Source organism: Suricata suricatta, chromosome 4, assembly GCF_006229205.1.
Source record: "Suricata suricatta isolate VVHF042 chromosome 4, meerkat_22Aug2017_6uvM2_HiC, whole genome shotgun sequence".
Taxonomy (NCBI): Eukaryota; Metazoa; Chordata; class Mammalia; order Carnivora; family Herpestidae; genus Suricata; species Suricata suricatta.
The window spans coordinates 122,945,931-122,961,433 of record NC_043703.1 but is presented as its reverse complement, the minus strand read 5'-3'; positions in this window follow the sequence as shown (position 1 = coordinate 122,961,433).

The following is a 15,503-nucleotide window of genomic DNA, read 5'->3' as shown; positions in this document are numbered from 1 at the left end:
TTTATAAGTAGGAATAATTAATGCTACCACAACAACAAACAGATCCTCAAATTCTCATTGACCAGCACTACAAAAGGTAATTTTTGCAGGCAAGGAAAATTTGAAATGTATTAATGAGGATCTTATTCCATGTAGTGACTGGTTGGTTTAGATTGCCTCCATTTTGTGATGGTATCATCTCAATGCATGGCCTTCAAAAGTCACTTAAGAAAATGGGGCACCTGGGTGGCTCAGTCAGTTAAGCATCTGGCTTCCACTCAGGTCATGACCCTCCCCTGCTCACACTCTTTCTCTCTGTCTCTCAAAAATAAAAATAAATAAATAAATAAATAAATAAATTGAAAAAGTCATTTAAGAAAATTACCTTCTCTCTTTACAGTCTATACTTTAACAGAATTAACATATGACCTGATTTGCTCCAAGGAAGTTTGTTTTGGGGAGGATATTTGATAAACACTTTCTCTGCCACAGAAGCCAAAGGTTTCTTTCAGTGTCAACCTAAATTAGATGAGCTGGAAAAACAGAAAACTATAGACTCTTTGAATTCAGTACATTGGTAATTTGTGGTGTCAGTTAATAACAGAAGCTCTGGAATGACCCTAAGACTCTATGCTGTGAGAGGATAAGGACTTTGGAAATGAAGCTGTAGGTAACTGAGCACAGACAAAACTGTCAGGGAAGAGAAAGTAATAGGTGTCTGGCAGAAAGTTGAAGGGGGAGGGGTAGTTTATGATCTAGAAGAGACACTGAAGAATGAAAACATTCCCAGCTCCCCACCATGAGATGCTTTAGGTATGAGAGAATGTGAAATCTCTTCTGGAGAGGGTATTTGAAGACAAGTCAGATGAGAGTCGAACTTTAGTTAAGGCAAGATGATGGGGAAAATATTCCAGGAAACATCTGGAAATAGTCGGGAGCTTGTGTATGCAGAAATGAGCAGAGAGGTCAAACTTGAGAGGAAAAGGTGTGGTGGGATCAGCTGAAGAAACAAGAGTATGCATAAGTCATTATGTGGATAAAATTTCAGGGAATAGTGAATAATCAAAAAGGTCAGAACTCTGTAACTGAAATTATGGTCTTAAATATTAAAAAACATGAAAGAAAACTACATTGAAAATAAAATGTGTAGCTGGGGCTCCTGCGTGGCTCAGTCAGGTAAGTGTCCCACTCTGGCTCAGGTCATGATCTTGCAGTTCATGAGTTTAAGCCCCACATCGGGCTCTGTGCTGACAGCTCAGAAACTATAGCCTGCTTCAGATTCTGCACCTTCCTCTCTCTCTGCCCCTCCCCCACTAATGCTCTGTCTCTCTCTCAAAAATAAATAAACATGAAAAAAATTGTTAAAGAAAATAAAATGTGTAGCAAATAAAATATAAATTTATTCTGTGATTGGTTTTTTCTATTTCAACTTTTATTCCCTTTTGCTTCTCCACCTAGTCTGCAATTTTTCCCAAATAAATTATCATATTATTAATATCACCATATTTTTCTTAGCAATTACTGAATATTTCTAGGCATGTTATCTATTCTTTCTAGCTATCTAAGATTAACTTGCCAAAGTAGTCATACCTTATTTTTACCAGGCCATTCCTGAATTAATAGGCCTTTTCAGTGACTAAAGCACCAATATATAGGAAAAGTCAATGTGATTATTGGAAATACTATTATTTTCCTGAATAACTAAAGCCGTTTCTTCTATATGTTTCAGCAGCACCTCCTTCTCCCTGTCTCCATCTGCCTGTCTTTCTCTCTGTCACATACAAGTTTTCTATACATGCTCTTAGAGAAACAAAACTTAAGAATTTGGTGTTTGGTATAGATAAGAGGGTGTGGATAAGCTTGAATGAGATATTTTCCCATCAAAATTAAATTAACTTTGATTACTCAATTAAGTTTTTCATACTCTTCAAATTACTTGGTTCATTTTTCTGCATTACATCTCTCTTCCTCAAAAAGCTGAGTTGGTGGTGAGAATGAAAAAATTGTTAAAAATTTGGCAGAACCCAGATATGTTCCAAAAACTTGTTTGATACATGAGCTACATTAAATTGAACCCTAAATGTAGGATAAAGAAGAGCCTAAATATTTCTGAAAATGAAAAAAAAATCCTCTTTAGATGGACACTGACAACCAAGGAAGTTTATGAGCAGTATCTTCTATCTGAGATTAACAGGGTCCCTATCCCACACTTATACCCACTCCCTAATGTAATATTGACAAGAATATCATTATTACTGCTACTCTTTTGCTTGGAAAATAGAAGGAAGCAAGTTGCAATGAAATTGAGGAATATTGCTAAAGCTATCCAATAGTGGGAGGAGCTGTTTTTGTTTGTCTGTCTGTCTGTCTGTCTGTCTTAATACAGAGCTCCCAAGCCTAGAAATAGTGAAGTCCAGGGGTGCTGGGTGGCTCACTTGGTTAAGTGTCTGACTGTTAGCCAAGGTCTGGATCTCAGGGTTGTGAGTACAAGCCCTGTTTTGGGTTCTAATCTGGGCATGAAGCCTACTTAAAAAAGAAAAAATAAATGGTGACGTCCACATGACCATCTATCAATTATGAAGTAGAAGTGATACCTTCATAGGTTGATAGTCCTACATGTTTCCCACTACCTCTTTACTTCAAGGACTTTACATCAATAATTTAAATACAAACGCACAACACTTCTGCTGATTTTACTAGCCTGGAGTATCAGTTTAAGTGACTAATGGGTGACTGACACTTTCTTTGATTTAGTGTTGGCACAACATATGCCTGGATCTTCCTCCCCTCTTTCTTCCTGAACTTAGAAGACTACAAGTTGAAGGTTTGCTTTGAGCTTGGTTCCTCTGGAATTCATGCAGGTTCAAATCAATGTCTGTCTACTTATAGGCTTAACCGACCCAGGACTGCCACTGATGGCTAAAGAGAAGAAAAAGGCTCCACAAAGAATCTCCCATGTACTCCTGCCCCAGCAGCCCCTCTGTTGTTTCTATGGAAACCTTCACCAGGCAGCAGCATGCCTTACTGTGCAAGGGAATGAGGAGGTGTAATCCTTTCATCACCACAGCTCCTAGAGAGCAACCACTTCTTAAAATGAAAGAACATGGTGAATACCATTCTTTATTCTGACAGATAAATTGTTCAGCAGAATGGTGAGTTCTTCTTAGAAATTATGCAGTGCTACTTTCTCTTTCTCTCTTTCTCTCTTTCTCTCTCTGTCTCTGTCTCTGTCTCTATCTCTATCTCTCTCTCACACATACACACACAGAGTTAAGCATTGCCTTCAGAATGATTGACATAAGACTCGGGGAATGAGTAAGGAAAATAACTCACCTTTAAAAAGTGCACTAGACACTTTGAGTATGTTTCTTTTTAACCTTTTCCCAGGAGGAAAATGGTTTACATGGTTTGCTAAAGTGGCACCTCACTTGAATTGGAAAGCCAAGACTAAAATCACTCAAGGTCTGGCTGCAAAGCCCAGTGTGCTCATTGAACCCTTAGTAAAAATGAAGGCCTCTGGGAAGTAGACAGGCAGCTAGTGTAGAAAAAGCATGGATCCAAGACCCAAAAAGCTGAATCAATGAAAGCGGATCAAAAATAGGGCAAGAGGATTAGTGGAGTGGATTGGGAATGGGCATGGGAGCATAATAATATCAGAAATCTAGGCCTGGATTAAATCCAGAATGTACTAGTATGAAACCTCAAAACTAGTGAGCAGCTATGGAATAAGATGGTTAGGTGATAGGAATCATTGTGAAATTATTTTATTATATATCAAGAATGTTTGTCCTTTGCTGCGAATCATTCATTCTGAGGAATAATAGAAAACTATTGATTAAATGCACACTTAATTAGTAGTAAATACTGTTCACCTTAGGAAAAAGAGCTTTGAAAAAAGGCTGATTTACTATGGCCTCAGCATGAAGCCTAGGTAAGGCCTTCTGTATCATATCATATCCAGTGTATATTAGTGCTATCAACTCACATTTTCTGACAGAAAAGAGTGGTGACTGGGCACGTACAAATGGCCATCCCTTGTAGGAGCTGCCTGTTTGAGAGATGTGCAAAGGTGGAACATCATAGTCCATCCCTGCCGTTGCTGAGGTCCTTCTAGGTAGTCAGTCAGTCGTCCGGATTCCGTAACTACCCCATGGAAGTCCCATCTTGTTGTCCTGGATTTCTGACGGCCACTGGAAGAAAGCTTCACAGAATCTGCTCCCAGGGAAGCCTCGGCCCACTGGAATGATGATTAGGTTATGATTCCCACTATTGCCTCAAGACGCTATTCTGAACAAAGCAGGAAGCCTTCCTCCAAGATCTGTGTATCTTCTCCTCTGTGTGGGGATTTGTCTTTAAACTTCACCTCTGTCCCCGCCTCTCGGCAAGTTTCTGACCTCCTCTTCTCATCTATTAACATTAACTGTTTATCTGTCTTCCTGGACAGATTGTAAATCCTTGGGATGAAGGACTCTGTCTCATTCACATTTATATTCCCAGTATCTATCAAAGTGCATCATATACCACAGATGACTTTAATTGTGATTTGTTTTCCAGCATCCATGTCGTCAGATCCTACACTGCCAGATCTGCACAAACACTTCTAATCCTTTTCCATATGACAGCTTTTGATATACGTAAGACACTTACAGTGTCCCCCATTGTGAGTCTTTGTTTTGTGGTCCTTGAATCTCCTGTTGCTTCGCCTGCTTTTTATGACATAATTTTGAGTTTGTTCACCAGGCTGATAGTATTGTTTTCAGTGTTTCTTTAAAAGGAAAGCTCAGCAGGATATACCAACCCTCAAGTTCTCTTCCCCATCAGTGTGTTTGACTGTAATTCAATTTATGGGTGGCTGTGTCTCACAGGCAGATGGAAAAGTTGAAAATCTTGATGAGAAGGAGTATCCTATTTTACTGTTTCTTTCCCATTGTTTCTATTAACCATTTTCTGAAGGATTCTATAGACCATTCTATAAACCAAAGGTTTCTATAAACCATTTTCTTAAGGATTTCAAATTTTTTCTCCCTTTAGGTATCTTTATCTTTCTGACACTGTGTCCTCCTTTTAGGTGAATTTCTAGTTCTCATCTCCTGGTCAGATCACACATGGCAAGCAAGAAGGAAAGCAATCTCATTTGAGAAGTATAACTCCAACTAGTCAGTTTTGATTTAGGATCATCATCTTTCTTTAATGTATTTTTCTAGCCTACATTCAAACATCTCACCCCTCCATGTGCCCAACACTGTAGCCAAAAGCACTTTCTCTGTTCTTCCAAGTATATACACGTCAATACAGAGATATGCTTATAATCATTCTCTGTAGAAGAAATGTAAATATGCTTGATACAATCCTATGCTTCAAGATATTTTCTTATTTTTATCCATGATCCCTTTTTAGTGATTCCAAAATGTACCAAATTTACATATATAATTTATTATATATGAACATTATATATTTATGTTATATATTATTTATGACACACATTATATGTGTGTACATATATGTATGTATACATATATATATATTTATATATAGTGTCATCATGGCTTGAATTTGGGTTATCAGTGCTCTCAGGAATGTTCCTATCTATACTGAGAATATCTGGATAGCAAAATCTTCTCTTTTTTTCTATTCCTGCAGGTCAGTGTTAGTTATCTAATATTATTTAACAAAACACCCCAAATGTAGTAGCTTAAATAAAAAGCATTTATTAACTGCCATTTCTGTTGGTCAAGATTCTGAATATAGCTTAGTTGAGTCCTTTGTTCAGAGTTTCTCAGAAGCCTCCAAACAAAGTGTCTATTCAGGATGAGTCATCTCAAAGTTTAAGTAGGTAAATATGTGCTCCAAGAGCACATGGCTCTTAGCAGAATTTAGTTTGTCAAGATCTGCTGGACTAGAGGCTGCCCTCATTTCCACATGGGCCATGTGGGCCTCTCCAAAAGGCAACTTTCCAATCAAAGAGTATAGGCCAAGAAATCAACAGAGAAGGAGTGCTAGCAAGAGTCACTATCTTTTATAACCTAATCATGGCAGTGACAATCCATCCCCTTTGCCATATTACATTGGTTTAAAGTGAGTCACTAGTCCAGGCCACATACAAAGGGGTAGGGTTAAATACCAGGGGATGATTATCTCACATCTTAGAAATCAGCCTACCACAAAGGCCTGGGGTGGGATCTTGTACAAGGTTAACTAAATAGTGTTAACATCATGCTTATTATGCTTGCTGAATTGAACTGATGTAGTGTTTCACACAAATCTATTAGTAGATGATGACTTAAAGTCTGCAATTTTCAAGGTTATTTCCGTTTTATTAAAAAGATGCTTAAGCTATAAATATGGAAGGTTATGCACTTGTATCATATTAATTCTATCTCCCATTTGTTTCCATCAGTCTCTTTCTAATAATAGTTAAATTTCTATATCTTTTTATCCTTCCTGATTCCTAATAATTTCTATTGCTGCTTTAAAACAAGGGCGTAGAAACAGTGTCCATGGTACATCCTGTCTTAACCTATATTTGTTGTTGTTATAAGTTCTGATTACTCCTTAACAGATTCAATTTCTACTGCTTTATTTGCCTTAATGAATACTGTTAAAATGGTATTAAAAATCAAATTAAGTGGAATTCAGTGATAATAACAATATGGTATAACACTTTCTCATTAAGGTTCTCATACTGATATGAACTCCTAAGCATATTTCAATTTATATACAACTGCTTCCTAAGCTAACCTAAAATAGAACTTGGTATAGGCCTTGCAAAACATTTGGTTATTCTGTATCTGAATATCTTGAGAAGTCATAAAATGATGCCCAAATTGTAATGGCCTACTTCGACTTTGTACACCCAGTTACTCACATTCACATTACTAAGCCACTTAACCTCTACTAGAAAGTTTATTTCTATTCTGTCCCAAATTCTTATACAAACATTCATGTTCAAGAAGGATTCTAAGGAATTGTATGGTGTAATCTTAAGAGTTTAGTATTAAATCTTAGTATCTTATTGAGTATTAAATCTTATAACCTGGTATCTCAGTCTGCACTGACTGAGTTCTGTAATAATTCTTAAGTTTTTTAGTGCATTTGCTCCCGCAGACCTCTCTCACAGAGAGACTTCCTCCTTAGATACAGTCATCTGAGTTTCTACCCAATGAATTCCTACCTTGGACTCAGTTATTCCAGCTTCTACCCTGTGAAGTAAACTCTATAGCTAAATTTCTTCAACAGAATCCCAGTTTCCCTGTGACTAAGATTCCAACATCATTTCCCTTCTTACTTTTAAATTTCCATTTAACTCGATAAGTACCAAATGTCCTTGGCTAGACTGAAACTCCAAATATAGCAATGCATTTATATCTTTGATGATTTATTGGTTTATAACTTAGGAAGTTCGTATTTCACTTCAATTATTTTAGCATATATTTCTTTCCCTGCAAGTACTCAAATCTTTATGCTTTCAATTTCAGGTCTCTGATTTTAGGACATGCCTAAATTTCAAGTTCTATACTGTTTTTCAGTCTCTGCCTGTTCAGGTTTCACCTAGCAGCTAATGAAAGCCTGATCTCTATGGCTGAGCCCCATTGTCCTGAGACAATGAGAATCCAGCCTAGCATTATACTGAGAAATTTCCTCCCTGCAGTCAGTGAAGTCAGATATTATACTGCAGACTCAAGCCTACTTATAGACTGTCTGGAGTTGACCAAACCCTTGGGCAGTGTATTTATTATTCAGGGATTGTGTTCTGCTTCATATCATGGATAAATCAAATTGTAGCAATTGATTAGGATTTGTTTTATTTTTATATTATTGTGAATCCACACAAAAGTGATCACCGATATTGGTTTGGTAACCTGAGAGAAAAAAGGCTGAAGTCTGAAAGAGTTATTGAATTTTTTGTCATTGTATCAAAATGGCTATTCTGCTCTTATCATCACAGGAAGAGAAGAAAGAGCTAGATTGCAGAAGTGCCTATCCAATATCCCTGCCTCTGTTTCTTCTTTACTAAGAGAATTCTAATTTTGTTACAGCAATGGGCCCAATGTAAAAAATAAACCAACAAGCAAACAAACAAAGAAAAACAAAAACAAGGAATAACGAATTAACAAAATACCCACTCTTACATTTCCTAGACTCTCTTGCAGCTTGATATTGTGCTACAACAAAATTTGAGCTATGAGATTTGCCAAAGTCAATGAATAAGTATTTTTGGAGATTATTTTTAGAATGGGTGCTTCAGTTAACACATACCCTTTTGTTGTTTTCTCTTCTTCTTCCTGTCTGCCAGAAGTACTATTATAAAATTTGAATTCAGACAGAAATGATAATCAGTTGCTGTATCCTAATTCACCTGTACTGGTTGTTTTTGCCCAGAAACCATGTCAATTGGCTAGGTATCTATTCCAATTAGTTCTATGTCCATGCTATACTGGTAGTTGTGAATATTGGATACGACTGCTGGTTTCTGCCACATCCCTTGAATAAGGACCTAAAGAGTTTCCATTTGAATTACTGTCTTCTCAGCTCTTATACACTTGGGCTATTACATCAGTCATATATTATCTACCTCCCAAATATTTTGTTATCTGAGTATAAGATGAACCTCTCATCTTGTTTAAGTCTATGGTGTTTGCAGTTTCTGTTACATGAAGCTGAACACAAATGCTGACTAACAGAGGTAGTTACTTGAACACTGACTTATAACCTCTTTAGAGATCTCTTTTTGGGTAAAGCAATCTGTTTGATATACTTATTGCCTGGAATGCTTACGTTCAAAATATCCTCTGGGACTAGAGCCTGACTTCAAATCTTAGCCTAGCCAACTATGTGACCCTAATCCCACTATCAAATTCTTGAGAAATGTTTCCACTGATCTCTACATTTTACCTAAATCCCCAGCAGTGACAATCAAGTTCTTTTTTTTATCAATCTAAATATTTGACTTTGCCATTTTTCTGATGTCAAAATTTTTCCTATGCTGGAATATCCTCCAGTACATAAACCCTTCTGGTTTAGATATTTTGGACACTGAAGTGTATATTTTGGACACTGAAGTGTATATCTTAGTAAGTAGTTTGCTAATGGGACATCTGACTTAATGTAATTTTTAGGTTTGACCTATAGTTAGCACGCTTAGCACCAGAAGAGCATGGCTTAATATTCATGAATAATGCCCTTTCAGATATTTTGTTTCTATCTTCATATTATCATAAGTATTCTGTTGCATGGCTCTGATATAGCTTGGACAGTTTTTATTATATCCTTTGTTTAAAGGAGGGAATAAAAAGATAGGTGACTTGTCAAAGACTTGTCAGAGATAGCATTATTAACCAATGGCAGAGCTAGATTAAAATCACAACTATTTCAATAGACTAACATGTGCTTAAATGGAGGTATTTTGTAAAATACAAAGAATGGTAACTTTAAGCCTGTAAGTAACTGGATATATTTATTTAGTAGAAACTGTAAGTTATGTATGATACCACTCAATTTTAATTTCCTATTATTCTAAAATAAGTGGGTGAAATAAGGCATACTGTTTTTTTGTCCTGACTCAAACAAGATATATTTTCAATTTGGGGGGTAGATATTTAACAAATTGTGAACGAGAATCCCTTAAACATAAAAAAAAAATAATTCTCCTATGTTTGAACAAGTAATATTATTTATCTTTTACAAGAAGCCCACTTCAAAATGTGGTGTAGCCATGATGCCAACTATGGATTATATAACTTAATGATCTTGAAAGTTGAAGATTTTCGCTATCAGCATCCACTGAGATTTTTATACCAAAACATGGGAGTTAGCTTTCATTTCTTTCTTCCCTTCACACACTCCTACTAAGAGTGCACCAACTCCAGTGGTTTTTATTAAACGTTGTTCTAGAGAGCTTTGTCACTGTGTTCTGACTCCTTCCACCTTTATCCTGATCCTTATCACATGAACCACAAGAAATTATCTTTAAATATTTTTTCTGTCTCAAATCTCTTCTTTCAGGCTGCTCTCCCCTGAACTGTATGAGTTATTTAAGTTAAATGCAAATCAAATGCTTTTCTCTGTAGCTTAGAATACTTCAATGGGACATTATTTTCACTACCAAATAGTCTGTGCATACTTTCCATTATCTAAATAAATCTGGTCCTTTCTTCACCCCTCCCTCTGCTTCTCCAGTGCTTCTCACCTTTGAATTTTAACCTTGAGCCATGGCCAAATATGTGTAAATTTCCCAAAATACCATGTTGCTTTTGTTTTCTTATTTTTCCTCCTTCTGTTCTAGTTCCTCTTCCTTTTCTTAACTATGTGCTTTTCAAATGTAGCTTCATCCACTTGTGAGACCATTCCATGTCTTTTTGTTGTTGTCAGAAAATGTCTTTTTCCAAAACTCTGCTCAATATTGCTTTATTATTTCCCCCAAGATTTCTCTGACTTAGGAAAAATAACATTGCGATCAATGTATCATATGCATACTTGATGCTATATGTCACTATGGGTTGTATGTTGATGGTGCTTTTTAATCTCATCCCATCAGCCATCCTGCTGTTTCATCCACCTCTACCACACCAGCACTTAATTAAATGCCTGGTACAAGGCTGGTACTCTTCCAACTGTTATTGAATAAATCTATGGAATTGTATCGAAGAGGAAGGAAAGAAAAAGTAGCAAAGCTCTTTTTTATCTGTGAATTGTTAGGACAGGGTAGCTTAGCAAGCTGCAAACCAAATCTATGAAGTAGAGCAACAGTTAAACTTTACTCTATCAAGATATTATCACAAACTTATTTATTATGGATGATTAATATAGTTGAAAATTTTAAAAGGCACCAGAATCATTTTAAAACATTTCTAAACAACAAAGCAGCATTCTAAAATTTTCTCATTTTGTGATGAAAGATACTTTGTATAGTAAAAAACTAACAAACAAAAAAAAAGGTGAAGAGGAAGTATAGTGTGCTATTATTTGTATAAAGAGAAATGGTATATATGTCTCTGTATAAGTGTGCAAGTATTAATTTGTATGTGCATAGAATAGCTCTAAACAGTTATCTCTGATGGGAAGACTCTGTGGCCCAGGCTAGGACTGGGAGAAAGATTTAATTTTTATTATTTTGTAGTATACTTTTTTCCATATAAATATGTGTATTTTATTCCATATAAATATGTGTATAGCTTTATTCTATATATGTGTGTGTATTGTTAAACATTTACTATGGAAATGTTTGTGATAATCATCCAAATTATGTTGAAAATAGAAAAAAAAATCATTAAATGAATGGGTAAGTTCTTAAATTTAAAATCACCCAAAGGTTTGCATTGATTACCAAGAATTTTAGACTCATTCAAGTTTAGTTGTAACAAGATCACTGGACCTCCTAAAAAGACTAAATAGATCTGTTTGGCCACATTGTAAATTAACTACATTCAATCATTTGATGGATTGTTCTACCCTCATACACATAGCTCAAGCTTTCATCTCTAGAGACAGTAAAGCAGAGCTGCTGGTTCATTTAATCTCTACAGACAGCTTTCATGGAGAAGTCACACAAACCTAAATGATGATTTTTCTCTCTCCAATACATTCTTACCTGAGCTGTTGCTTTTCTCAAATCCTGTGTCCATTTGGTGAAATCAGACCAAGCAAGATAGTGGGAAATGTCAAGGAGAAGTAAGATTATCTTTACTGAAGATGAGAAAAATATTTCATGTTAAATCTTCTATCAGTGTCAGATTGTTCCTGGCAGAGATATATTTCAGTAGGAACTTAAAAGTTAACTTTTGAGATGATTTATAAAGCAGAGGTAGGTCATAGCTATCCAAAGGAAATCCATTGAGAAATATTGACAAAGCAACCATTTCCTACCCTTTCTTCATATCCTGGTGCTTAAATGGGAACCTATTCTTCTCAGGAGGACACTATCAGACTGAACTGCTGGTCCTTTGAATGGAGTTATAGCTTTGCTGGTGTGAACTCATTCTCGACAATGGATTTCTATCAGCTATGAATCTCCATTCACTTCAGGGAAGCTGTAGTTCTGGAAACATTAGACTCTGCACCTGAATGGATTGCTATTGACAACAAATCTTTAGCAATAGGAGTAAAAGAAAGAAAGAAAACTTCCCTGGTCATAATAATCTCAGCTTAGAGTAAGAATGACATTGGAATCAGAATAGGAGGCTGAGTTGTTGGGCTCCTTATCACTGCCTTCTTGAAAGGGTAAAGTCACTGATAATTCTTGGGTGAAACTTTCCTGTGGTCCTCACAATTTTCCTTGGAGGTAGGCTTCCTCATAAATCTAGCTATAAACTGATTTCTTGTCATCTCTTAGAACAGCTGCATATCCAAATACGATGTGATGCCTAACTCTTAGCAAAGACTGACCTCTAATTACCGCCACAGACTATACATGGTGTAAAACAGGGCCGCAGGCTTATATATTGCCCTCTTACTTATGATAACTGGTCAAAGAGTGAATCTATAGGAATGCCTCCAAAACTGTTCATTCACATTCCCAGTGAAACAATAGTGAAAGACAATGGGCATGTTGTAAAGTAGATATAGCAAAATGCTTTAGAGAAGATTTCATTAAAATGAATTAACTTAGAATATGCAGAAGAATATATCCCATCCAGTTATGAAATAGGAGCTATAAGTAAACCATGATCAATGGTATCTATGAGCACCTACTCTGTGTAAAACAGTTCCGTTTTCACCCTACCTTCTTGAATCCTCACAAAAAGCTCAGTGGCAAGTTGGGTTCTCGAGAAGTGATTTTGAGGCAGAATATAATAGAAGTTTTATGAGACAGCTACCTTAGGATGAACACATCTGGATGAGAGGAGGAGGCAGAAAGACTGGGCAAAAGAGTCCAGCTGCATAGCAAGCATACACAACGACTTTGATAATGCCAAAGAAGCTCTAAAGCTAAAATGTCCCATAGGAGTTGTCTCATACTGGCTTGAAATGGCCCCTCTTTCCACCAGTCATTTCATATTGGCTCTCCCTAGGAGGTCTTAATTTGCGCGAGGTAGCAACTGAGGCAGTCTTTGAAGGGGCTGAGAGTGGAAGGCTGCCTAGAGATACCACTACATCACCAGAATAATAAGTCCTTCTTTGAAAGAGAAGGCAGCATGTTTCTATGTCTATTATGAACTTTTTCTAAAATAGAAGAATAATGAGAATCAGAGACTGGGAAAAGTTAATGTGTGTAAGGTCTCTCTGCAAGTATTAGATCTGAAAATCACAGCAGGGATTGATGTGTCTACAGCTCCTCCAACTACTTCAAGCTGCCTTTTCAGAACTTAAAAAAATCTAAAACTCTTGGGGCGCCTGAGTGGCTCAGTCGGGTAAACATCAGGCTTAGACTCAGGTCATGATCTCACAACCAGTGGGTTCGAGCCCTGCATTGAGCTCTGTGCTGACAGCTCAGAGCCTGGAGCCTGCTAAGCATTCTGTGTCTCCCTCTCTCTCTGCCCCTCCCCTGCTGTCTCTCTCTCTCTCTCTCTCTCTCTCTCTCAAAATAAAATACATTAAATTTTTTTTAATCTGAAACTTTTTAATAACATCCAATTTAAAAATGCTTTTAACATGCTATTTATAAACCATTTTCCCCTCCTTTCTATTCTAGCATTTTCCAAATTGTTCATCATACTTCTTTTCCTTTGCCAAAAAAAATAATCACCTCTGCTCCTTTAAGAAAAATACAGCATTGAACATGTCATTTCATCTTCTCTATGTCTCGATGCCTCTGAAAACGTGTCCCATTTATTATTCTCTCCATCTTACCTTCCGTTTCCTCCTCATGGCTTATATTTCCCATCCCATTTAATATACATTCAAGATTTCCTGTTTCTAAAAGAGAACTTCCGGTAATGCCTCGGCTTCCGTGTACTCAACAATCCTTGAAGATCTACCTTTGTCCCTGTTTTCTATACTCAATCTATTTCTCAAAGTGCACTGCTGACAGAAACTAGTAAAGGAGATATTCTTTTATTTTCTTGTTAACTTCTTCCTGAAAATTGGTGTTCTTTCCATGTCTTTCATGTCTGGGCAGTGTTTATTGTGCCCTGTCACCTGTTCCTCCAAGTCTCAGGCCTTTTCTCAATTCCCTGACTCTGAAGTTTTAAATTCTTTATACTTCTCTCCTGGCCCTCTCCTTCCCTTTGTTTGTGTCATTCCAGTGGTGGATTCATTTGCATCTACATATCAACTATGATCACATTTTCTTTTGAGTTCATGACAGGAATTTACAACTTTACTGTTATACAAATAAAGTTAATTTCCGGCAGTTGATTATCTAGTAATCTTACTATTCATTGATGAAGCAATACACTTTAATTCTTTAAAGGCTGTAACTTAATTTGTCCTTTCTCAACAATTTGTTTTCCACTTATCAAAATCCTAATTATTCTTTAAACATTACAAAGTACAAAATTACTTATTTTATTCATATATTTTAATATAGTGTGTATGTTGTGATCTTTTAATGTCCTAGAAAACTCATCATCTTGTAATTGCCAGAGCATATATAATATAGAAGGCATTAAAAATATTTATTTAGTGATTTAGATAAATAAAACAACATTGATTCAGTGGCCGTGTGGAAATATTCCCTGACTGAACATGAACTGATGCATTCAATAAATATTTCTGGAGTTCCTCTTATGTACCAGGCACTGAGCTAGTTATAGAAGACACAGAAGACATCAAATTTCTGTACCTCAGGAATGCAGTAGTGTGGAGACACATAAATAATGTATTACAGTGAATTCTAGTGTAGAATACTGAAGAAAGATGTGGAAGTATTTTATATGTCAACTTGAGGAGTCAACAAAATGTCTGTTTATTCAAAGTTAATAGTGTATTATATTGCTTTCTCTTGAAGGGGAGAAGAATATGGCACCTCAAAACATGCCACTTTGGCATACTGATTATTTCGAATTAAAGTTACTTCAACAGCCAGTGCGAGAATAAGGTTCTAACCCTCCTTTGTTCCCCTGAATGTAGGAAATTTGTCTCATGTGAAAGGGACCCTCCCTGTACCAGGCGGTAGAAGGCATTCTTATCACTACAGATGGGATATTTGGGGCCAAGAAGGCTGTATAAAAGCAAGACTTATTGCTTCTTTACTAATTTTACTCCCCTAAGCCCAAACTCTTTTGTCTTATGTTTTCTTCACAAATATATTGTTTCTTCATTTAAAAGTCATAAAAGCTGCCTGCTTTGGTTACTTCTTTAAGCCTCATATCTTTGGAGTTTTCATATGTACAATTTCAAATTTGGTTTTGTTTTTTTGGTTTTTGTTTTTTTTCTCCTGTTAATTGGTCTTATGTCAATTTAATTGTTAGGCCAGCCAAAAAACCTAGAAGGAAAGAAGGGAAAAGTTTTGCTCCCCTGCACTACTTTCCCATTGGGTAATTTTGGTTTTAGGCTTAGTGTCGTTACACTATTTCTCTATATGTATCCTGTAAAACATACACAAAAATATGAACATATATAACATATACACAAATACTCATTTAAAA